This window comes from Bubalus bubalis, chromosome 22, assembly GCF_019923935.1.
Source record: "Bubalus bubalis isolate 160015118507 breed Murrah chromosome 22, NDDB_SH_1, whole genome shotgun sequence".
NCBI classification, from domain to species: domain Eukaryota; kingdom Metazoa; phylum Chordata; class Mammalia; order Artiodactyla; family Bovidae; genus Bubalus; species Bubalus bubalis.
In genome coordinates this window covers 8,788,464-8,813,196 of record NC_059178.1, presented here as the reverse complement: position 1 = coordinate 8,813,196, position 24,733 = coordinate 8,788,464, and the positions used below count along the sequence as shown (strand labels likewise).

Sequence of the window (24,733 nt, the reverse complement as noted above, 5' to 3'; positions counted from 1 at the left end):
TCCTTGTAGCACAAGAGATTCTCAAGAGTCTCCTATTGGTAGAAAGACTAAACTAAGTAATTAGAAAATGGATTCCCCATCACTTTCAGGACTGAAAAGGCTTTGAGACCCGGTGAAGGAGAGCCACTCACCGAGGAAGCCACCACAATTTCTTGGAAAATGAAGGTAATGGAGTCTCAGAATCAACTTCCATATAAAGAGAAGAGTTGTGTTCCTGGCTAGAAGGGCGGAATGGGCATTTTGAAAATGAAGATGGAATGACCTTATGGGGGAGAACAGGACTGAAGAGAGCAGTGGTGGGCACCATATTCCTAGTGAAGATCCCCGTGGTGCAGAATGCAGCCTGCGTGGCTCAAAGGGAAGCCTGGTCTTAGCTCTGGGCTCAGCCTCTCATGCCACAGTATTCTTATAGGAGTGTCTGACCCTTGGATAAAGAAACATACACCGCAGAGTCCATAGTATACAAAGGGCCCTGGGGTAGAGAGGCCTCAAACTCATAAGAGGGTCTAGGAAGACCTGGTCTGTTCCGCCCTGGGAGTCAACACCCTCGGAGGCGGAGGAAGAGATAAGAAGGCAACACTAACTCCTCCTAGAGCTTCTGACGGGCTTCCCAGGTGCCACTGGTGGTAAAGAACCCACCTGCCAATGCAGGAGAGGTAACAGATGCAGGTTAGATCCTGGGTCAGGAAGATCCCCTGGAGGAGGAAATGGCAACCCACTCCAGTATTCGTGCCTGGAGAATCTCACGGACAGAGAAGCCTGGCGGGCTACAGTCCATGGGGTCGCAAAGAGTCAGACACGACTGAGTGCGCACACGCACACCCACACCCACACACCATGATTCCGGGCCTGCCCTACTCCCGCATGGCCTCAGCTTAACAGATTACATCTGCAATGACCTCTGATGCTTCTCCCAAACAAGGTCATGTTCTGAGATTACTGGGGGTTAAGACTTCAACATATTTTAGAGGGTGGGTGGGATATGATTCAATCCCTAACAGTGTATGTTGTATATTGGGTCATAAGTAAAATGTATATCTTACTGTGAGTCACAGTCAGGACAGTTTGAAAACTCGGCCTTAAGCCCCTCTAGCCTCCTTGCTTTTCACTCAGCAAAACAAGCACCCTCCCAGGGCAGAACCTTTGCACCTGCCACTCTCTCCATGTAGCCACATGCCCAGTCCAATTGTTTATCCAGGACTCCACTGAAGCGTCAGCTCCCCAGAGAGCACTTTCCCATCCATGTGACTTAGATGGTACCTTCTGTCGCTCTCCATCCTTTGACCCTGCTCTATTTTTCTTCAGAACACGAAGCACTCCCTAACAGTCTTTTATGAACACATTTACTTTTTTCTCCTCCACTAAAATGTAAGCGTCACATGGGAAGAAACTATATCTGTGTCCCCAGCTTTTTGAACAGCAGGCCCTCAAATATGTGACATGAAATGAATGAGTCTACCTCTGGTGAAAATAAATGAAGCCCAGACAAATGAGAACACAATAAGGCTATTTGTTTTCAGATCCTGCCATTGCAGAGAGTCAGGCGCCATCCCCGGTGTTTGGCAGAGACTCTGAGGCAGACAGAGGAGCAGGAAAGCTTTCCAGGAGAAAACCAGGGAAAGATACAGGTGTGCTCTGCCTGCAGACCCTGAGCGCGGAGCAGCTCCAGCAGACCAGCTGAGGAGGACGGAATCCCATGACATTGTTTAGGGGTGCATATTTGGCTTTCTCTGGGGAGCCCTAAACTGTAACCCGGGACAGAAACTAAGGGCTCTATCAGTAATTAATCAGGTCTGAGCTGACTGTGTAGAAGTACTGTTTTGCTTTCTGGACAGGAGGCTAGAGACTTCCTACATGTGTGATTTAGAGAAGCAGGTTGGCTTCCCGGCTGGTTGCTGCAGATTGCAGGTCAGAGCTCTATTTTTATGTGTGGTCTGGCCATTCTCCATTTGTATATTCATTCTCTCACCATAAAGAGAAATATGCTTGTGAATGTACAGCAAAAATCTGGGTGGGCTACACCTGGGGTAGGAGTAAAGAGAGACTCACTTTTATTTTATGTAGAGAAAAAGCATTGTCTCTCTCTATATATATAGATTTATACAGTAAACTTGTACTTTCAATTTAGAAAATTTAATCAAAGACAACAATCAAGCAAATGCAACTTCAAGCCACACTGCCTCCTCTGATGTTTGCAAGTCCATATGGCAAAACTGTTTGCTTAGTTACTGATCCTCCTGTGTTTTGGGTTTTTATTTTCTCACTTTTCTAATATTATATTGTTAAAAAAGAAAAAAAAAGTGTTAAAACCTCCCTTGGGAATTTCAGTTCTGAGATCACGTCTGGTGATCTCTAATTTTTAACTGAACCCTTAAAAACTCTATTTTTCATTCAGTATTCAGCTTTCCTAAAAAGAAATGTCATGATTGCAAGAATGCCAAGAATTCAAATTTGAGTGGTTTGACTTGAAACTTTGTTTTCCTAGAGACATGGCGCCACCTAGTGGCCCTTTGGTGTATTTTCAGGGATGACAAGGTCCACGTTGCATTTTCACAACTCTCAGCCGACTGAAAAATCCCAGAAACCAAAACACTCCCTTCACCAAGCATTCTGGCTGTGGGAGGTTTTCGTGTATTAATTTACTCTGGCTTTTATCAAGGAAAATAACCTATGTGGGTCATTTATAACACGCTATGTGAACTGATTCATTTTCAATGTAACTGCCAAGAACTCACTGTCCCTCGCTCCCCTCTTACAGGGCTTGATGTGGTTATCTGCACCTTTGTCAGGTACCAGAGCCCGAGGACATCGCTGTACCCCTACACCCAGCTGAGTCCTGACACACAGATGGTGTTCAACGTTTTGAAGGAATAGCAGACGCCTACCTCCCCCAACCCCACCACCTGGCATAACACAGATCAGAAAGAAATTCACTTCACAACACATTCACACACAGTTGCCAAGGATACAGTGCTTTCCAATACAGTATATTAATGCATATGTACGGAATTTAGAAAGATGGTAACGATGACCCTATATGCGAGACAGCAAAAGAGAAACAGATGTAAAGAACAAACTTCTGGGCTCTGTGGGAGAAGATGAGGGCGGGATGATCTGAGAGAACAGCACTAAAACATGTATATTACCGTATGTGAAATAGATCACCAGTCCAAGTGCGATGCATGAGACAGGGTGCTCAAAGCCGGCGCACTGGGACAACCCAGATTGATGCGATGGGGAGGGAGGTGGGAAGGGGGTTCAGGATGGGAACACAGGTACACCCGTGGCTGATTCATGTCGATGTATGGCAAAAACCACTAGTGTTGTAAAGTAACTAACCTCCAATTAAAATAAATTAATTTGTTATAAAAAAGAATACAGTGCTTTGTAAAAAAAAAAAATTATATATATATATATACCCTCAAAGTGGAGAGGGAAAAAGTACAAACATCCAAACCGGACATAGTACATTCAGACAAACAGAATGAATGGTAAATTCTGAAATAGTTCAGAGGGGTGAAAAATTACTTCTTGTAGGGATGATTAAGAAAGGCCTCACACTCCAAATTCATTTGAGAACAGACCCTAAAACCACTCAGATCAAGGCATCACTGTAACAGACACGGGTATTCTATTTGTAAAAACCATGGTCCTCATAGGAACGCACCAAAAGTGAAGTCACTCAGTCGTGTCTGACTCTTTGTGATCCCATGGACTGTAGCCTGCCAGGCTTCTCTGTCCAAGGGATTTTCCAAGCAAGAGTACTGGAGTGGGTTGCCATTTCCTTCTCCAGAGGATCTTCCTGACCCAGGGAACGAACCCAGGTCTCCTGCATTGCAGGCAAACGCTTTACGCCGAGCCACCACGGAACCCCCTCACAGGAACACACCGAACATACTGCCAAAGAAAGCTTTGCCTCAAGGCTTTCCTGACCACATTTTAGTGTTTACTATAAAGCCCACCACATTCTAATTTTTTAATCAAAATAAGATGACCAGAATCATAAAACTTAACATTTCCAGCATTAAACCTAGAAAATATACATAGTTAACAGAACATTAAAGCCAAGAGTATCTGACAGCGAGAGAAAGGTTGAGACTTATGAAGTATGTTTCACTGACAATTACTCCATAACAAATGTGCACTCAGAAGAATGTGATAATTACTGTGTCTGGCTTGAAAATATGTAAAACGAAAATTTTAACAATTCACACTTCATATATGGACAGTTTCTGATAATATATGTATCAGAAGAGATTTAATGTAAAAAAAAAAAAAAGCCCATCACAAAAATAAAGCCATTCAGTGATATGAAATCTGAATGCCTCAGTAACATACAGCCAGTGTTCAGTCTATCCTCAGGGCTGGATGAAGCCCTGCCCATCCACTGCAAATTTCCCTGGAGTTACTACACTCACAAGGAACCAGCCAGGCTGTCAGGATCCAAACATCTTCTGCCTCCTTGTGTACCCTTCAATTCACAGATCAACCCTTTGATGACACATATGGATACTTTTTAAAACACATATTAAACTACCATGATAAACACTTTTACATAATTATTTTATATCATCCTCACACACTCTGTGAAGGAGGAATTGATTCCTCCCATTTTATGAATGAAGACACAAAGCCTCCAAGAAAGAATTCCTCGCGGTCAAGCAAGTACGAAGTCTCAGTCTGGATTTCAACCTCCGTCTCTTAACCCAAGTCTAAGGCTCTTTGCACCAAGCAAAGCTGCCTCAAAGCTACTTGATTTCAACAGCAAGGCTCCCAGTAACCACCCGTCTTGCCATTTATACATGGTTGCTACTGCTAAGTCGCTTCAGTCGTGTCTGACTCTGTGCGACCCCATAGACAGCAGCCCACCAGGCTCCCCTGTCCCTGGGATTCTCCAGGCAAGAACACTGGAGTGGGTTGCCATTTCCTTCTCCAATGCATGAAAGTGAAAAGTGAAAGTAAAGTCGCTCAGTCATGTCTGACTCTTCGCAACCCCATGGACTGCAGCCTACCAGGCTTCTCCGCCCATGGGATTCTCCAGGCCAGAGTACTGGAGTGGGTGCCATTGTGTCCTCCATTATACACGGTTATGTCCTGTATAAAAAGTCTGTGTGCATAAGTAGCTCTGAAGCTGAGAGGTCACTTCAGCCCACTGTCCCTTCAGTGTACTCAATACTGCAATAAAAGGGAGAAAAATCACACCAGTCCAGCCCACTTTCCAAGTTGTTCCAAGAGTAAAATGAGATGCAGGAAGTATAAGAAAGTTGCTTAAAGTACGGACCTCAGCATCGACTGCCTGGAGGTAAATGCCACATGCGCAACTTACTCACTCGCTGCCCAGCCTTCATCAGGCTGCCCCATCACCCTCAACTTGTTTCTTCCTCTGCAACATGAGAATAATAACCAGGAAGCCGACCTCCTAAGGTTGTTCTAAGAATTAAATAATTTAGATGAAGTTCTTCATAGGGTACATGGAACCCGGCACTTGTAATGGTTGTTACTGACAAATATATCTAAAAGCACTTGGAAAAGAAGACGACTTCTTAATAAGTATAGGATTATTCTTATTATCTATTCCAAGATGACAGGCCCACCTGACCTTACCCTGAATTTTGCTTTTTTTTTTATTTTTTTTTGCAAAATTATTCTAAAAATAAGCAGAGGACAACAGATGAACTCTCAGATGAAGCCTCTCTGTGTTAGAATTCCTGCAGGAAGAGACAACAAATTCAAAGTGTTAAATTTTAATGAAGGGTCTTTTACAAAGGTGCAGGCAGGGTGCAAAGAACCTCCCTGTGATGGTGAGGCACAGGGACTGCACAGGCTGGAAGCTTTGATCCTCCTCTGCCTGAATAGAGGAGGAGACGGTAGTGTCACCAGACCTGAAGAGCTAGGGCCACCCCGCAAGGGTGCAGAGAAAAGGGGGCCACAGCCAATAAAGGCCGGCCTCTCCTCGCCTGGTGCCTTTGATGGCCAAACCCGAATGGAAACCGAAAGCCAGGAAGCTCAGGATGCCATCCAGAGAAGGCAAGCCTCTCCGAGCTGGCACAGGATAGAGAATGGATTAGCAAAAGGAGAGAAGCAACGCACAGTCCTGAGGCCTAATCCTAAAACACACTGCTGAGTACAGAGTGGCCCCATGAGCACAAGGGCCAGTCCTAGCCTGTTACTGAAGCAAGACAGTGAAAGTCACTCACTCCTTGCGACGCCTCGTGTCCAACTCCTTGCGACCCCATGGACTATACAGTCCATGGAGTTCTCCAGGCCAGAATACTGGAGTGGGTAGCATTTCCTTTCTCCAGGGGATCTTCCCAACCCAGGGATCACATCCATGTCTCCCACATTGCAGGCGAATTCTTTACCAGCTGAGCCACCAGGGAAGCCCAAGAATACTGGAGTGGGTAGTCTATCCCTTCTCCAGGGGACCTGCCTCACCCAGGAATGAAACCAGGGTCTCCTGAATTGCAGGCGGATTCTTTACCAGCTGAGCCACCAAGGAATCAGGACAGCCTATTCCCAAATCCCGGCTCTGGCCACTTACTCATCGTTACTTATCTTTTCTCTGCTACAGCCCCCTCATCTGTAACACTGGGATAACAGCAATACTGATCCTCTAAGGTTGCTGTGGGAATTAAGCGAGTTACTGTTGAAGGTATTCAGGACAATGCAGGCTATTCAGCACTGGGTGAATTTTAGTTACTACTATTATATTATTATCATCCCTTGAGCCCGTCTGACTCTCTGCAACCCCATGGACTGTAGCCCACCTGGTTCCTCTGTCCATGGGATTCTCCAGGCAAGAGTACTGGAGTGGGTTGCCTTTTCCTTCTCCAGGGGATCTCCCTGACCCAGGGATGAAACCCAGGTGTCCTACATGGCCGGCAGATTCTTTACCCTCTGAGCCACCAGGGAATCCCTGTAATACACAACCTACTGTCAATTCATCATCACAACCTGTCCTGGGGAACAGCCTCATCTTGTGGACTTCCTTCAGTCCTCGTCAACCTGACTGAAAACAGAAGAGTCAGTGTCCCCAAAGCCTACACCTCTCCATGGGTCCCCTGAGGAAGGCATCCAAGCACAGGAACATATATCAACACACATCTCTGTCCATTTTTCCTTTGGAAGCCGCGAACACGACATGTCCCCAGTGGACTTCCACTTGCTCGTTTCCTTCTCTTCATACCAAAATTGCTTCATTTTAATCTCTGCAGCTGGTGTCAAGGTTCCCATCAGCAAAGGTGAACGGAAGCTGCAGCCGGCAAACAGCCGTGGAGGTGCCAAGTCCAGTACAAGAGATAAAAAGAATAATCAGAGAAAAAGTATGAATGAACTCCTTCAAGAGGCATCTCAAGAGGGGATCAAAGCAGCAAAATATCTGCCAACAGAAATACTAGGTGGACTTCAAAAGTTACCAGGTTTATGTCACACCAAGGCTCTCAGAGAAGAGGAGAAGGAAATGGCAAGCCACTCCAGTATTCTTGCGTGGAGAATCCCATGGATAGAGGAGCCTGATGGCCTACAGTCCATGGGGTCGCAGAGAGTCGGACACGACTGAGCAACTACACTTAAGGCTCTCAGAACATGAAAGCACCCAATTCTGTTGCTTCAAACACCTTTTACCTCAGACCTGAGAGAAATGAGCCCCATCTCGTCAAGATAAATCATCTTCCTGCATGGCTTCCCTAACAGCTCAGTGATAAGGAATCTGTCTGTAATGCAGGAGCCGCAGGTTCGATCCCTGGGTCAGGAAGATCCCCTGGAGAAGGAAACGGCAACCCACTCCAGTACTCTTGCCTGGAGAATCCCATGGACAGAGGAGGCTGGAGGGCTGCAGTCCATGGGGTTGCAAAGAGTCGCACACAACTGAGCAACTAAACAACAACAATAATCAAATATCTATTACCCTGGGAAAGCCATGTCCATGGTTTGTCCATGGAGTTGGTCCATGAAGATTCAGATTATAGGTATCTCATACTTATGGAATACTTAAAATTTTTTAAGTTTTACAATGATCATCCTATTGGTTTCTCACAAATATGTCAATGAATGTGATTTTTTGTTTTTCCATCTTGCCCACCAGAAAACTAAAGTTTAGTTTCTAGCATTAGTGAAAGTCTTAGAAACTCTTAGAAAAAGCATTATGGCAGTTCCCAGTTCACATGTTTAGAGAAAATGTGTAGACAATATAAACCAAATATTACAGACATAGAGGCAATTTCCTAGCTGTGAAGAAGAGTGAAACTGAATGCATGAACAGCACTGAAATGAAGTTGCTGGGTAAGACTGTTTCAGTGATAATGGCCTGTCAACTCAGACCCACCACAAATTCATAAAGCTGAGGGTCCGTGTGAACACTGGTTAATAGAAAAGGGGGAGGCCCTGGTAGAGATGTTTCTCTACCCGAGAAAGAGACTGAAAAGAACACGGATTAAAGCAGAGTTAGGGAGCTTGGGATCAACATGTACACATTGCTCTACTTCTAATGGGTAACCAACGAGGTCCTACTACATACCACAGGGAACTCTGCTCAGTATTACACAGCAGCCTGGATGGGAGGGGAGTTTGGCGGAGACTGGATACATGCATATGTATGGCTGAGTCCCTCTGCTGTCCACTTTAAACTACATTGTTAATCGGCTATACACAACATTGTTAATCGGCTATACTCGAATACAAAATAAAGTTTATAAAAGCAGAGTCAGTGCACTGCTGAGAACAGAATCCCAAAAGTCTCCAAGGGGGCATTCAAAGAAGGCCCAAGTCTAAGGTGAGGCCTGGTTTCCCTTGGGATCCAAAAAGGCCAACGGGGCTTCCCAGCACCTGCCACTGAGAAAAGCAAGTGGACTTGGAGGGAGGAGATGGCCTTGGAAGCATTTCATCGTGGAGGGCCATCCACCCCCTCCTAGAAGGTGAGCAGGCTGAAAGTTTCCCAGACCCTCTTATAAGATTATGGGTGAGGGAGGGGTCTTCTAAACCCCCCACAGTGGAGTTAGGGCTGCTGGTTATCTGGAAGCTGGTGAGTCACTGAGCAGAAAAGAAGCCAGGAAAGGGAGGGCTGAGGGGATGCCTTTGGTCCCACCATCTGTAGTAACAAGGAGTGCACCCAGCTGTAGGTGACACGGCTTAAGCTGTCTGGCCAGCGCTCGCCCAGAGAACCGCCTACTGACAGCTGTAGCTAGCTAACTAGGGGAGCCCGGTGAAAAGGGGAAATGTGGGGCCCTGCCCAGGAGCAGGAAAAACCCTCTCCACAGGCCCAACCTGACTCAGGGCGAGTCCCAAGGCACTGCAACCTTCCTGCCAGGCTGAGATTGGTACTTATGAGGGAAGGGCAAGAGGCCCACTGAGTTGCCTCCAGAAGATTCTGGAATAGATGCCTCCTTGTATCACCCCAAGACACAGCAGGGTACACACCACTCCAAGCCTCCCACACCCGAGTCCCCCACACAGGCCACACACGCAGCACGTGCGCTAAAAGATAGATAGAGACAGGGAGGCCAGGCAGGGCCCGGGCCGTGAAGCAGTGGGGAAGAGGCCTCCAGAAGAAGCAGGGAGGCAGCAAGAAGTGGGTCTGTGCAGGGGCCAAGGTGCTAAGCCCCTTGACACACGCTCCACCAGCCTGACTTCATTTCCAAAACAGAGACAAAATTATTAAGAATTTCAAAATGGCACCCTCTTGGGCCTTACGCTCCAATGGTGGGGCTGTTCTGAGCACACACCCAGTACAACGGCCCTGGTCACACGCTCATGAAGCAGGCCCGCCCTGCTGGGCAAGAGGAAGCCGGCAGCAACAGGCTGCAAGGTGGGTGCCCCCCATGGGGACTGGGAGCTGGGAAGGAAGAGGTTAAGGTTCAGGAGACCTCTCACAGTACAGGGCTTTACCAGGGGGAGGTTGCCTTGAAGAGTTTTCAGACACAAAGGGTGAGCCCTGAAGAACCAGCTTGTGATACTCAGCCTCCAAGGGGTTTGAGAGCTGGGCAGGGAGCTGAGATGGGGCCACCCAATGGATAGAGGACACAACCTTGCCACCTTCGATACGAAACTGTTCACAGAGTAGAGCAGCAACTTCAAACACCACATTGAAGACGCCCAGTTCTCCACCAGCAGTTATGTGAGAGGACCAGCGCTCGCCACTCAGGCGCCAGAGGGAACAGCAAGGGAGAAGGGGCTCTCGAGAGGGCAGACCATATAGTCCCAATTTCCAGAATTTGCTGGGTTCGGAGGCAAATGAGAGAAAGTGGGGAAGCCCTGAAATGAGATGACTGAGGTTTTAAAAAGAACAGGAAAAAAATTAAGAACAGGAATGAGACTACGTTCATGTCCAAAAGAAACTGAAATATTAAGAGACTCAGCCCAAACTGTCATTAAGGATGTCGGCTTTGCAGCAGGAAAGAGAAGCCTGACTGACACAATCTGATATTGGAAAAGGAACGTCATTGTGTGTTTACATCTGACAAGTCGAAACTGGTCGATCAAAACGATTATGCACAACCTCACTGACTGCTCCAAGAAATGGAAAAGAGATCTTGCCCTTACTTCTAAAAGGATTTAAGTACAAATGACTTATAATATATTAGTTTCAAGTGTACAACACAGTGATTCAATATCTTAATACATCATGAACAATATAAAGATACTACAATATCACCAATTATTTTCCCTGGGCTGTGCATTACCTCACCATGACTTATTTATAACTGAAAATCTGTATCTCTTAATCCCCTCTACCTATTCCATTCACCCCTTCCCCTTACAACCACTAGTTCGTTCACTGTATCTATGAGTCTGTTTTTGTTTTTGTTTTCATTTTAGTTGTTTTTTTTTTTTAATGTGGATCATTCTTCTCAAAGTCTTTATTGAATTTGTTACAATATTGTTTCTGTTTTATGTTCTGGTATTGTGGCCACAGGGCATGTGGGAATCTTAGTTCCCTGACCAGGGATTGAACCTGCGCCCTCTACATCAGAAGCTCGAGTCTTAACCACTGGATGGCCAGGTAAGACCCTGTTTCTGTTTTGTTTCATTTATTCACTTTGCTTTTTAGGTTCCACCTCTAAGTGAAAACATACAGTATTTGTCTTTAACAGACTCACAGATACTGGGGATCAAAAATGCAGTTTCCCTAAGTACAAATCACTGTTCCTTTCCTTGCATATTTAGGCCACGTACCCACCGTGTGACTTCCAGCCAAAAATAGATGACCTGTGTCTACTAGAATATGAAGGCTTAGGCAATTTGCAAATGACTTCCTGTTATTACCAATTTTTGCAACAATTTCAGAAAGTTTCTAATTATTTGGTTAAATTATTTCTAGGGCAAGCTGTGCCCTTATTCAGAGTGTGATTTAATTAGATGTTGTCATAGTAGGCTCAGTGAGAATGCAAATTGCAGGTAGACTAACTTGCAGGTAGATTGGCTCATGGGGGGTTATCTGTCTAAATTACATTAAGGTTACACCTTGGCAAGAGCAGGCTACTTAGACTGCTTGAGAGATCAGTTCAATGAAATAAATCGTGAATAAACTGTAAATGTACCAGCTGTAATCAACTGACTGGGGAACAAGTAGTTTTCATATCACGTAAACAAAGTGAAGGTCATGACTTGGACTTTTGATTTGGGGGAAAGAAAATACAAATCCTTGAATCTCATTTGAAACCCATGTGGTCCTTCTCAAAACCACTTTTAAACTAAAACTTCAATCAGAAGATCAATCTTTGGGAAGCCTATAGCCAGGGCAGATTACACACCACAGGTCAGACTGCCTGCTTCCTACTTTTGTAAATAACTTTTTGTTGGAACAGTCGCACCCGTTTATGTATTGTTTACAGCTGATTTCACACTGCAACGGCAGAGTTGAACAGTTAAAAAAAAAAACAACAGCAGCAGCTGGCCCTTTGACCCGCTGTTGTTTTAGGATAGATTCCTAATTCCAGTCAATGAGATGTCTGAAGAAATCAGGTAAAGTGGAGGAAAGGAGGAGATGCTTCAGAGAAAATTCTAAGAAGAGACAAAAATCTCTTCTTTCTCTAGCACCCGTCATCACAAGATATTCTGGGGAAACTCTGCTGCCTTCTCGTCACTAGTCTGAGGAAGGAGCCAACCCAGGAAAGGGGCAGAAGAGCAGAACTGGCTCTGCAATACAACCTCTGAAGCCCACCCTAGCTTTGGATTTTTTGTTATTAAAAGAAAATAAATGTTCTTACTGTTGAGGCCAATTTGATTTATTCCCAGTAACTGACAAAATCCAATCAAAACTGCAGTAGAATATGGAGCCAGGATGAATGCAGTTTTAGTAGGGTTAAGGATAACTGGAGTTTGGGAGAAATTACTTCCCCCCAAGTAAAACCTGAGTAGCCAAACTCTGTTTTCCTAAAATAAACTTCTCTCCCACTGTGACACAATGAACTACTATCCAGCAGAGGATGAGTAATTTGAACATTTCATTCAAAAACAATTTGGGAGTGTTCTTGTATTACAACAGAAACAAAAGTATTTTCAAAACACAAAGACACTTTTTGTCATTAGCTATTTTAACATGGCAAACACACATAATGCAATGTTTGCCGAGTTTTGTATAAATGGCAAAGCATTTTCTTACACTCCAGGCCTCAATGCTAAAGAAACCCCAAACTAGTAACACTTTTACGGAGAAGGCAATGGCAACCCACTCCAGTACTCTTGCCTGGAAAATCCCATGGACAGAGGAGCCTGGTAGGCTGCACTCCATGGGGTTGCGAAGAGTCAGACATGACTGAACGACTTCACTTTCACTCATTGGAGAAGGAAATGGCAACCCACTCCAGTGTTCTTGTCTAGAGAATCCCAGTGACAGCAGAGCCTGGTGGGCTGCCATCTATGGGGTTGCAGAGAGTCAGACACGACTGAAGTGACTTAACAGCAGCAGCAGCAGTAACGCTTTTGAGACTAAGGAAGAGACAGAGAAGTTGCCAGCATGTGGCTAAGAAACAGTGGCATCCACAAGGTCAAACTCTAAACATCTTAGAACCAAAGAATCCCAGTCATGGAGGGACCAGGGGAAGGAACCCTCTCCAATCGCTTCTTCAGCCATAACAGACTGTCCCATTTCCTCTACTCAGATGCCTCCCTTCAAAGGGGTTCACTCCATCCCAAGGCTAAATACACCACGTGTTCACACACCTAAGTTCACCACAGCTGAACTCCGTAACTCTGGAAATGTCTCTCTCTTTAAACGTCCTCACGAGGCTCAGATCTTTAAACGTCCTCACAAGGCTCAGATAAAGTCTTCTCCCACCCTCTCATTTTCCAATGACAATTCACCATCATTTTAGTTACAGACAGAGGTTCAGTTGGGAAATTCACTACATGACGTCTGCATTCATCCACTTCACTGAACAAGCCCAATCCATGGAATCATCAAGCAACTTAATCTTTCTCTGTCCCTTAAAATGTGCTCCATAGGACAGTACTGCCCTGGACAAAAATGAAAGTTGGCCCTATGAATTCTCTGGGTTCTTCTGGGTCATTACATTGAGAAACTGAAACATATACATTATGTATGTAAAATAGATAGCAAGTGGGAAGTTGTATAACACAGAGCTCAACCTGGTGCTCTGTGACAGCCTAGAGGGGTGGGATGGGGTGGGGGGAGGGGACATGTGGATACGTACGGCTGATTCATGTTGCTGGATGGCAGAAACCAACACACCATTGTAAGGCAATTATCCTCCAATTAAAAATAATTTTTTTTTTTAAGTCCAAACACTTGACTTGAGAAAAGGCAATTCCAACTTGGTAATTCAAGTACTCAGTCCCATAATATGATCAAAACTCGGTCTTGATATAAAGTCGAAGCATCTTAAATACTTTGTCGCCAAGGAGAAGCAAGCAAGGCAATGCTGTCAGCTGCTTCTTTTCTTTTCCAGCCTAACCTTCCACCTCCCTCTACAACTTTGCTAATGGTGGTTTTCAACTCCTCCAGAGTTAAAGTGAGGAAAGAACAGACCAGGAAAGTTCCAGCCTGAAATACTGTCATGAGCAGATATTACCACTATGCAAGGGCAGCTGGCAAATACATGTGTTAGGTCTCTAGATGGTCTACTTAGAGCCCCTAAGGGTCCCCTTAGATTTCAGAAAACAGACTAAGAACAACTTATACCTCTCCAAAGGTTTTAGATAGACTTGTTATCCTTATAGGATCAATTCAGCAGCTCTCATCACCACCAACATACTCCCAGAAAGCCATGTCTGATATTCAATCCCTACCCTTTTATTATGCCCTCTATGAAAGTCAGGTCATAGTTCCTCCACTTCACACCCATTAGGATGTCTACTACAAAAATAGAAAGAAAACAGAAAATAACAAGTGCTGGCGAGGATGTGGAAAAATTAAAATCCATGTGCACTGTTATTCGGAAGTACAAAATGAAGTTATTATGGCAGAGTAGGATGCTTCCTTGAATAATTAAAAACAGAACTGCCATGTGATCCAGGAATTCCACTTCCACTAAACCCCAAAGAAGCAAATGCAATTTCCCAAACACATATTTATACATCCACGTTCATAGCAGCATGATTCACAATAGCCAAAAGGTGGATACAACCCAAGTGTCCATCAACAGATACATGGATTTTAAAATGTGGTATATACAGCCAAGGAAGTAACCTAGACAAGGAAGGAAATTCTGACACGTGCCACAACATAGCGGAACCTTAAGAACATAACACAAAATAAAATAAGCCAGTCACAAAAAGACAAGCACCGTATGATTCTACCTCCATGAGGCACTTAGAAAAGACAAATTCATAGAAATAGAAGGATGGTTTCCAGGGACTGGCGGAGGGGAGGAGGAGGATGTATTGTTTAAAGGGTTCAACTTGGGAAGATGAAAAAGTTCTGGAGATGGATGGTGGCGATGCTGTACAACCACACGAAAGTATTTAATACCAACTGTACACCTAGACAGAGAAGGCAATGGCACCCCACTCCAGTACTCTCGCCTGGAAAATCCCATGGACAGAGGATCCTGGTGGGCTACGGTCCATGGGGTCACTAAGAGTCGGACATGACTGAGAGACTTCACTTTCACTTTTCACTTTCATGCATTGGAGAAGGAAATGGCAACCCACTCCAGTGTTCTTGCCTGGAGAATCCCAGGGACGGCAGAGCCTGGTGGGCTGCCGTCTATGGGGTCACACAGTCGGACACGACTGAAGTGACTTAGCAGTAGCAGTACCCCTAGAAAGATTAGGATGGTAAATTTCATATTATGTATATTTTGCCACAATTAAAATTTTAAAATAAAAAGTTTTGATTCCTTCTGTTACCATCTTCTTTGCAAATATAATTTATATTCCGGTCTCAGCTAAAACCCCCATGTTATCATCTTACCATATAGTCACCAACCACAGAGTGCATTCTGATTTCATAAATATTAAAATGTGAAAAAGTGACTTCTCTTAGAATCAGCAAGATGTGATATTCAGGATTTCAGGCACATCAACCACAGCTCCGGAAGTATTACTAAACCTTGGTGGCCAGTATACTGCTGAACCCATCACCTCAGGATTGTTCTAGCAAAGTACAAGACATTTTTCCTTGAAAGCATTTTCTGAGCTCCAATTCTCACCAGGCTGATTTAGAAAATTAACTTGTCTCTCTGGCACCACTTCTGAATTAAAATTTATGTTCCAAGTCTCTTTGACCCACACCCACTCACTCTCTCACACCAAAGAGAGGATTTTTATGCTATAGCACTATTTTCACACTTGGAATTCAAAATAGCATCATCTAACATTTCCAATTACAGAAAACTTACCACAAGCAAAACCAAGAATAATCACATGCTTGCCCTGAAACAACACTGGAGCTGATTCAAAATCACCTGGTCTCATTATTTTCACCCTTGTCCTCAAATGAAATAGGAGGCGCCTACACAACTCAAGGAAATCCTTGAGGGGAAAATTGTAAATCACTCATATTATGACAAGGAAAGATTTACAGGTGTAATAGAAAAGCATAAATTTAGCAAGTGCAAGATTAAAACATAGTATTCCGAAGTGCACTTAGCATTAAATTCTGAGTTCAACTGCATACAAGTACGTAGAAATTGTTGACTCTAAAGAGATTCAATGAGTTAGCAATAACAGGCAAAATACCAGTTTTACATCATACCCACAGCAGGAAAATGGTAATCAATATACATTACCAATCATGCATGGTCCACAGTCCTTCACGGGGGAGAGTGTAATGGGAAATTAAGAATATGCAGAGTACAGCTTAGCAGTTAAGAAAGCCAAGCTCATTTTGTGAAACTCCCTGGATTCAAATTTCAGCTCTGCCACTTATCAGCTCCAAAACCTTTAATGAGATTCTAAATCCTTCTGTCTCTTCATCTGTAAAATGGAAATAAAAATGGCAATTCATTAATAGCGAGGATGGGAAAAGTCAAGAAAATAATGAAGCTAAAATACTAAGCACATTGCCAAGTGTATAGAAACGTCTCAGTATTTTTTATGTAACAGAGGAAAATATAAAGTTTTCAACAGCAGACGTTTAGAAGAAATTTAGAATTGATTTAGCTAGAACTTTTTAACTGGAGGATAATTGCTTTACGATGTTGTGTTCGTTTCTGCTGCATGACAACAGTATAGCTGTAAGCATACATACAGCCTCCTCCTCGAGCCACCCTCCCACACCCCCAATCCCACCTCTAGGTCATCACAGAGCACCAGGCTGAGCTGGTTCCCACTAGCTGGCTGCTTTCCACATGGTAGTATGTATACGTCAATGCTACCCTCTCAATTCATCCCGTCCTCTCCTTCCCCCACTGCGTCCACAAGTTCATCCTCTGCATCTCTACTCTTGCCTTGCAAATAGGTTCATCAGGACCATTTTTATCTAGGATTTTTGATTCAGATTTGTTATCAACACTGCTGGAGTAATCTCCAATTAACAGTGAAAGCCCCTCAGTCGTGTCAGACTCTTTGCGACCCCATGGACTATACAGTCCATGGAATTCTCCAGACCAGAATACTGGAGTGGGTAGCCTTTCCCTTCTCCAGGGGATCTTCCTGATCCCAGGGATCGAACCCAGGTCCCCCACATTGTGGGAGGATTCTTTACCAGCTGAGCCACAAGGGAAGCCCAAGAATACTGGAGTGGGTAGCCTGCCATTCTCCAGCAGACCTTCCTAACCCAGGAATCGAACTGGGGTCTCCTGCATTGCAGGCGAATTCTTTACCAACTGAGCTATCAGGGAAGCCCTCTCCAATTAACAGGCAGATAGGTAATCCACAGCCGTGGTTCACCAACTTCAGTGATCAGAATTACTGGGACAGTGTGTTAAAACCCAGGTTGCCGGGCCTGCTCCCAGAATCTCTGATTTGGTAGGTGTGGAGTAAGCCTGAAAATGTGCATTTCTAACAAGTTCGCAGGTGATCCTGATGCTGCTGGTTTGGTAACCACACTTGGAGAACCACTGGTCTACACTCTGCTAACCCCCACGACTACCACCATCTCCCTTTTCAGCTTTACCTTTAATACTCCTTCTGACCTCAAGGACAAACCTGAGTGCCTCATTCTAAAGACAGGCTGCCAATCTGTTCTGATGGCTGATATGTCATCCAAACAGAACTACTCAAAAAGTTCAGCCACCTTCAAGGCTTCACCATATCTGAGTCCTGAGCCCAAGGACCATTAGGACTGATCCCACCAAATCCTAGGCTTCCCTTGTAGTTCAGAATTTGCCTGCAATGCAGGAGACTCAGGTCCAATTCCTGTGTCATGAAGATCCTGAGAAGGAAATGGCTACCCACTCCAGTGTTCTTGACTGGAGAATTCCATGGACAGAGGAGCCTGGCGGGCTATAGTCCATGGGGTCTCAAGAGTCAGACACGACTTAGAGACTAAACCACCACCACCAAATCCTATGCAAGTGTCCCTTAAAGCTGTAGAGAATCTTCACATGCCTGGGAACCAAGAAGGCAGAGCCCATATGTAACTTCCTTCTGCCCAGGTCTCTGGTACCTTCCACCTCCAGAGTCTGCACCATCTGCACACCTGCACTGAGTTAGCCGGCAGATGAACAAGACCTGATTTTCTAGCGTCTTACTAAACTGCTCCCAGGTGTTTTCATTTACAGTCACAACAGCACAGTTCACATGCACACACAGATGCAACAAATAACACCAGTAAGTGATACGTGGCTGGCGGAACAACCCTAAGGGTGATGTTCATCAATTACACCTCTGAAACAGGATTGCCACCTGCTCCTCTCAGTCTCTTCCATCTATCACTGCCTTTATACTTTGAGTTATCTTTAAATATATTCTGTAATAATACTGAGTTCAGGACAGCAGCCCATTTTAACTTTTTATCCATTCCAAACTCAGCATAAGCACATTTTTTTAACGCAGGAAACATTTTAGTTGCCTAACCCAAGCAGTTTTTTTTAATAGAAAATCCTATTGGAAACTCCCAATTTGATTTCTATCAGTGCCTGCACTATAAACCCTTCCAACCACCAAGGTCAAAAGACACCCGCACCCTAGAACCAAACTGGCTTCAGCTGTCTCTGATACTGATTAACTAGCTCACACTGATGCCAGTACACCTGAGCCCACCTCCTGCCTCTTTTGCTCAAACTGAACCTTGAGAAATTTGAAATCCATCTGAATTTGTCTTGTGTTTCCCACCTGCCAGTGGATTCCATATCTAGTGTGTTCTCCAATGCTCTTGTTAAAACGTGGACCCTTCCCTTCAGAAAGCACTCCAATAATTCCAAGACTAGGCTGGATCACTGTAAACAGGCATAAAACCGAAGCTACACAAATTCCCCTCAGGTAATCAGTTTCATAAAAAAAAAAAAAAAAAAATAGCAGACTGAAATTACCCCCACCCTTCTATCCTGCCAGTGTTAAAAGTCTTTGAAATATAAGAAAAGTATTATTTCTAAGGGCTTCCTTGGTGCCTCCATGGTAAAGAACCTGCCTGCCCATGCAGGAGACCCAGCTCTAATCTTTGGATCAGAAAGATCCCCTGGAGAAGGAAATGGCAACCCACTCCAGTATTCTTGACTGGGAAATCCCATGGACAGAGGAGCCTGGTGGGCTACAGTCCATAGAGTCACAAAGAGATAGACAGGACTGAGCGACTAAACAACAAAAATATCATTTCTAAAGGAATACATCAATAATTTTATAATATAAGCAAATATTAAATCTGGATACATTCAAATCCATAATCTAAGAAACTGTCATTGTCCCCTTGCCACTGAATTTCAGACCTGTTTATTTTTATAATAACCATTCAGCAGATACTGTCCAAAGTTGGTAAATCAATACACAGAAATACACAAGTTAGAGTTACAGTGGTAACCAGCAAAAGAACAAAACTGAAACCTATTCAAAGGGATCACTTACAGGGAATTTCATTTAAAAAACGGTAATAGCTCAGGAAAAAGGTTTTGCTGCCACACTCATGGTTATTATCATATGCATATATTATCTCCATAATTGTAAGAAATATAAAATAAGTAAATAACATCCTCATTTGCAAGTGACTAGTGAAATGATCTAAGTTGACGCATGCATGTTGGTCTGCAACCACAAGAGCTTCCTGGATAAACTCTGAAACTGGTCCTCAGGACACGGAGGGTAGAAAGAAACCAAAGAAAGAGATGGATCACTCCAGATAGGTGGGGGGGGCAGGTTTGATAAGAAAAGGAATTTACTTAGGAGGCTTGTCTTAGGTGGCTGCCAGTCCAGTAGATCTTCATAGCCTCCTGCCAGAATCTCAAGTTTCCACAAAGGCCTCCATGGGGTTCAGGCACAAATGCAGTTCAGAGTCTTAACAACACACTGCTCTCTCTAGGCTGCGAACTTGAAAGTGACTCCCAAGATGGAAACCCTGGGCGGAGCGTATATTTTACAGAAGAGTGGGGGCAAGGAGCCTCCTATTGCCAGGGTCAACAGATGGCTGTGGTTACATCCTCTCAGTGGCCTCCTCCAACAGCCTCAGGCAGATATGAAAAGGGATAAATAAAGCACGATAGGTATATAGTGATATATAAAGGAACTTTGGAATGCCGCTAAATTTTTTTTTTAAATGGTTGCAATAGGCAAACAGTGTAGCCTGATCAGGGGCTTCCCTGGTAGCTCAACTGGTAAAAAATCTGCCAGCAATGCAGGGGACCCCAGTTTGATTCCTGGGTTGGGAAGACCCCCTGGAGAAGTGCATGGCAACCCACTCCAGTATTCTTACCTGGTGAATCCCATGGAGAGAAGAGCCTGGCGGGCTACAGTCCATGGACCCGAAGAGTCAGACATGACTGAGTGACTAAGCCCAGCACAGCATAGCCTGATCAGACTAAAGTGAAAATTACACACACGCATGCATGCACACAGAAAGAGACTTGTATAAGCATAGAGAAACATGGGCAATACATCAAGCTATTAGATTAAAAATATGGAGAAAGTCTTATTTTCCATGCTTTTGTAATTTTTGAGCTTCACATGGTGAGCATATATTACCTTTGCAACTTGAAAGATAAGGTTCTTTGTTAAAGGTTTATTTTATTAACTTATTACTCCTTGGAAGGAAAGTTATGACCAACCTAGATAGCATATTCAAAAGCAGAGACATTACTTTGCCAACAAAGGTCCGTCTAGTCAAGGCTATGGTTTTTCCTGTGGTCATGTATGGATGTGAGAGTTGGACTGTGAAGAAGGCTGAGCGCAGAACAATTGATGCTTTTGAACTGTGGTGTTGGAGAAGACTCTTGAGAGTCCCTTGGACTGCAAGGAGATCCAACCAGTCCATTCTGAAGGAGATCAGCCCTGGGATTTCTTTGGAAGGAATGATGCTAAAGCTGAAACTCCAGTACTTTGACCACCTCATGCGAAGAGTTGACTCATTGGAAAAGACTCTGATGCTGGGATGGATTGGGGGCAAGAGGAGAAGGGGACAACAGAGGATGAGATGGCTGGATGGCATCACTGACTCGATGGACGTGAGTCTGAGTGAACTCCGGGAGTTGATGATGGTCAGGGAGGCCTGGCATGCTGCGATTCATGGGGCTCGAAGAGTCGGACATGACTGAGCGACTGATCTGATCTGATCTGATGGCTGCCCTGGATCTTCTCTTCTGCATGCAGGCTTTCTCTAGCTGCAGGAAGCAGGGGCTATTTTCTAGTTGTGGGGCACAGGCTTCTCATTGCAGCGGTTTCTCTTGTTGCAGAGAGCAGGCTCTAGAGCACAGGCTCAGTAGTTGTGGCACTGGGGCTTTGATGTTCTGCAGCTTGTGGGATCTTCCCCGATAAGGGATTGAACCCAAGTCTCCTGCGTTGGCAGGAGGATTCTTTACCACTGAGCCACCAGGGAACCCCAAGATAAGATTCTTTAAAATAACATGCATATATGTGTGCTTTTTGAGACCTAGAAAATATAAAGCAGTGGTCTTAAATTGTATTTGTAAATTCATGGACCCTTGCAGAGAAAGAATCTTAATGCCTTGTTCAGAATCACCCTGCTGAAAAGTGTCAGAACCAGGTTTAGACAACAGGCATCCTGGAACAGGAGAAAGACCAGTGCATTAAACTTTCCAAGTTTTTCTAACAAATTAACCTGTAACTATTGTGCCTTCTCTGATTCTTTTATCAAATACTGTCTTTATTCGAGCTACTATAACAAAATGCCATAGACTGGGTAGCCTAAACAACCAGCATTTACAATTTAGCTTCGAACAACACTCATACAGGTTTAAACTGTATGAGACCACATTTTTGTGGATTTTTTACCAATAAATATCTTGGAAAAACTTTTAGAGATTTGTGACAACTTGAAAAACTTGCTAAGCCATGAAGTTGAGAAATATAAAAAAACTATGTCATGAAAGCATAAAATATATGTAGGTATACATATAACACACAAAATATGTTCACTGACTGTGTTATTTTTAAGGCTTCTGGTCAACAGTAGGCTGTTAATGGTTAAGTTTGGGAAAGTCAAAAGTTATACATAGATTTTTGACTGTGTGGGTGATCGGTGCCTTTAACTCCCAAGTTGTTCAAGGGTCAGCTGTATTCCTTCTAGCTTTGGAGGCTGTGAAGTCTGAGATCAGGGTGCCATCATACTGGAATCTGATGAAGACCTTCCTTCAGGTCTGCAGATGGCGGGCTGCCTTCCTGCTGCATCCTCCTGTGGGGTGGGCGGGAGGTGGGCAGGCAGACAGAGCCCTGGTCTCTTCCTCTTCTTATAAAGGACACCAGGTGGTGCTCGTGGTAAAGAACCCGCCTGCCAACGCAGCAGATTTAAGTGATGTGGGTTGGATCCCTGGGTGGGGAAGATCCCCTGCAGCAGGAAATGGGAACTCACTCCAGCATTCTTGCCTGGAGAACCCCATGGACAGACGAGCCTGGCAGGCTACAGTGCATAGGATTGCAAAGAACTGGACACTAAGACTTAGCACGCACACAATCCCACCATGGGACACCACTTTCATGACTTCATAAAAATCCAGTTACCTCCCAAAGATCCCACCTCCAAATATTGCATTGGGGCTTGGAGCTTCAACACGTGAATTTGAGGCAGACACCAAACATTTGATTCATAGTCAATATGTTCTAACAGAAACAATAGGCAGGACCAGGCACCATCCACTTTCAGTTCAGTTCAGTTCAGTCACTCAGTCGTGTCCGACTCTTTGCGACCCCATGGATTGCAGCACGCCAGGCTTCCCTGTCCATCACCAACTCCCGGAGTTTGCCCAAACTCATGTCCATCGAGTCAGTGATGCCATCCAACCATCTCATCCTCTGTGATCCCCTTCTCTTCCTGCCTTCAATCTTTCCCAGCATCAGGGTCTTTTCAAATGAGTCAGTTCTTCACATCAGGTGGCCAAAGTATTGGAGTTTCAGCTTCAACATCAGTCCTTCCAATGAACATTCAGGACTGATTTCCTTTAGGAAACCATCCACTTTACTGATGAATAAACCAACATCCAAAGAGAACAGAGATTCCCCACCAAGCCATGCAGCTGTCAATCAACAGAACCCACAACCCCAGAGGTCAGTTCAGCTTTGGTTGAATCTTGCTCAACTACTAGAGCATAAATTTCCTTTAGAAACAGAATACTGGGGCTTCCCTGCCAGTCTAATGGTTAAGGTTCCTCTCTTCTTCTGCAGGGGGCGTGGGTTCAATTCCCTGGTCAGGGAACTTATAAGATCTTGCATGCTGTGCTGTGTGAGCAAAAAAAAAAAAAAAAAAAAAAAAATCAGAATATTACCCTTCTCCTGTAACATTATCCTTTCCTAAAAAAAAAAAAAACTTTTAATGAACCTTGAAGGAGAGCTTTCCACACAACCACTGGTAATTAAAAAGGAATACTTCTTTATAGTTTATAAGCAAGAGCAGGAGAAGGCTTATTAAGCCTTGATTTGCTCACAAATGAGCTCATTGTAACAGTCCTGTATCACTAGCCATGTCAAAACCAGCAATCTGTCATCCAAGGCAGTCTGATTAAATAGTAAATCTGACAAAGGCGCCATCACACTCAGAGCCCACCACATCACCTTACAAGCAGCCTTCAAAGGCGATCTGCCCCCGCAGGGCCCTGAAGAAAACAGAAGTGGTTCCTACAGTGTAGCCACCTTCCTCACAAGAGCCAGTGATGCAGACGAATTGGTCCATGTTTAAGATGGGGGACCCACTCTGCAGGAAAAGTCTGTCCCCACATATGCCACCCACTCTCTCCTGTTTCATCTTCCCTCCGTGTTCGGGGGCTGTTATGCTGAACCAGAACCTTCTTGCAGGTCAGCCTTCTTGGCCTTCTCATGTCCTCCTCTTGATTCAGGTTTGGTGAAACATAGTGATGAGCCTGGGGAAGGAGCAACACTGAAAGCCAACAAGGGCCCTGAATCCAAATCACACGTTGTAACCCAGCTTTAAGAGAAACGTCCTGTCGGAGATTTGGGAATCCACTGTGAGAAAATGTCTCATCCACTCCCTGTGTGTTCCAAGTATCCATACAAGAGGTGATAGACCATCTTTGCCCCCATGGCACTTTGCTATCCTTTGCTGTAATTGTCTCCCTTAGGAACTCATTGAGAGAAAGAATTAGCTGCTGGGCAGGACCAGGAAATTCTTAAATTCTTAGCCATAGTCCTATCATAGTACCACAGAAACCCACCATATAATTTCCAGCATCAAATATTAATTTGTCATTTTTAATCATTATCTGGTTAGCTCTTATAATAGACCCCCTAAAGTAGGTATTAGTATCCCCCCCCCCATTTTATGGATGGGGAAACTGAGGCACAAGAACCTGAGTATATGTCCAAGTTCAGCAGCTAACGAATGCTGAAAGTGGATTCAACACCAAATCTGACTGAACAAGTACAGGAAGCCACCTGCAAGCTCCAGCCAGACACATCCCTGCATCCCCTCAGCCTGTTTATCAGTGCTCACACTGCCTTACGTTCCTTACACACTCCATATCACTGGGCTCTCTCCTGTCAAAATGGGCACTGATTTCCCTAGAATGAATGCAGCCTCTTCATGACATGCCACCAGTGGCCACTAAGTCAGTCCACAACTCGTAACAGACCTGCAATAGCCACCTGAGGAAAGGAGGGGAAAAAGCAAAGATTCTAAGGAACACAGGAACGTTCTGAAACCAGGACTTGTTAAGCACGTCCTCTGTGATAGGCCTGTATGTATGCCAGCTCTCATTTGGGTGGTTTGCAGCAAAATTCT

The 24,733-nt window shown here is 44.4% G+C and overlaps 1 long non-coding RNA gene across 3 annotated transcripts in view; it reads right to left on the bottom strand.

Moving 5' to 3' along the window:
• The window catches only part of LOC123331134, a 214,317-nt gene extending 194,377 nt beyond the window's left edge, over positions 1-19,940 (bottom strand). For 2 of the 3 annotated variants that reach the window (XR_006547611.2, XR_006547613.1), the window contains exons 1-2: positions 19,713-19,940; positions 16,188-16,374 (exon numbers count right to left, since the gene is read on the bottom strand). This is a non-coding gene — a long non-coding RNA (uncharacterized LOC123331134). The remainder of the gene's footprint in view (positions 1-16,187; positions 16,375-19,712) is intronic. The other variant, XR_006547612.2, reaches the window with a different exon arrangement.
• Positions 19,941-24,733: the final 4,793 nt, after the last annotated feature.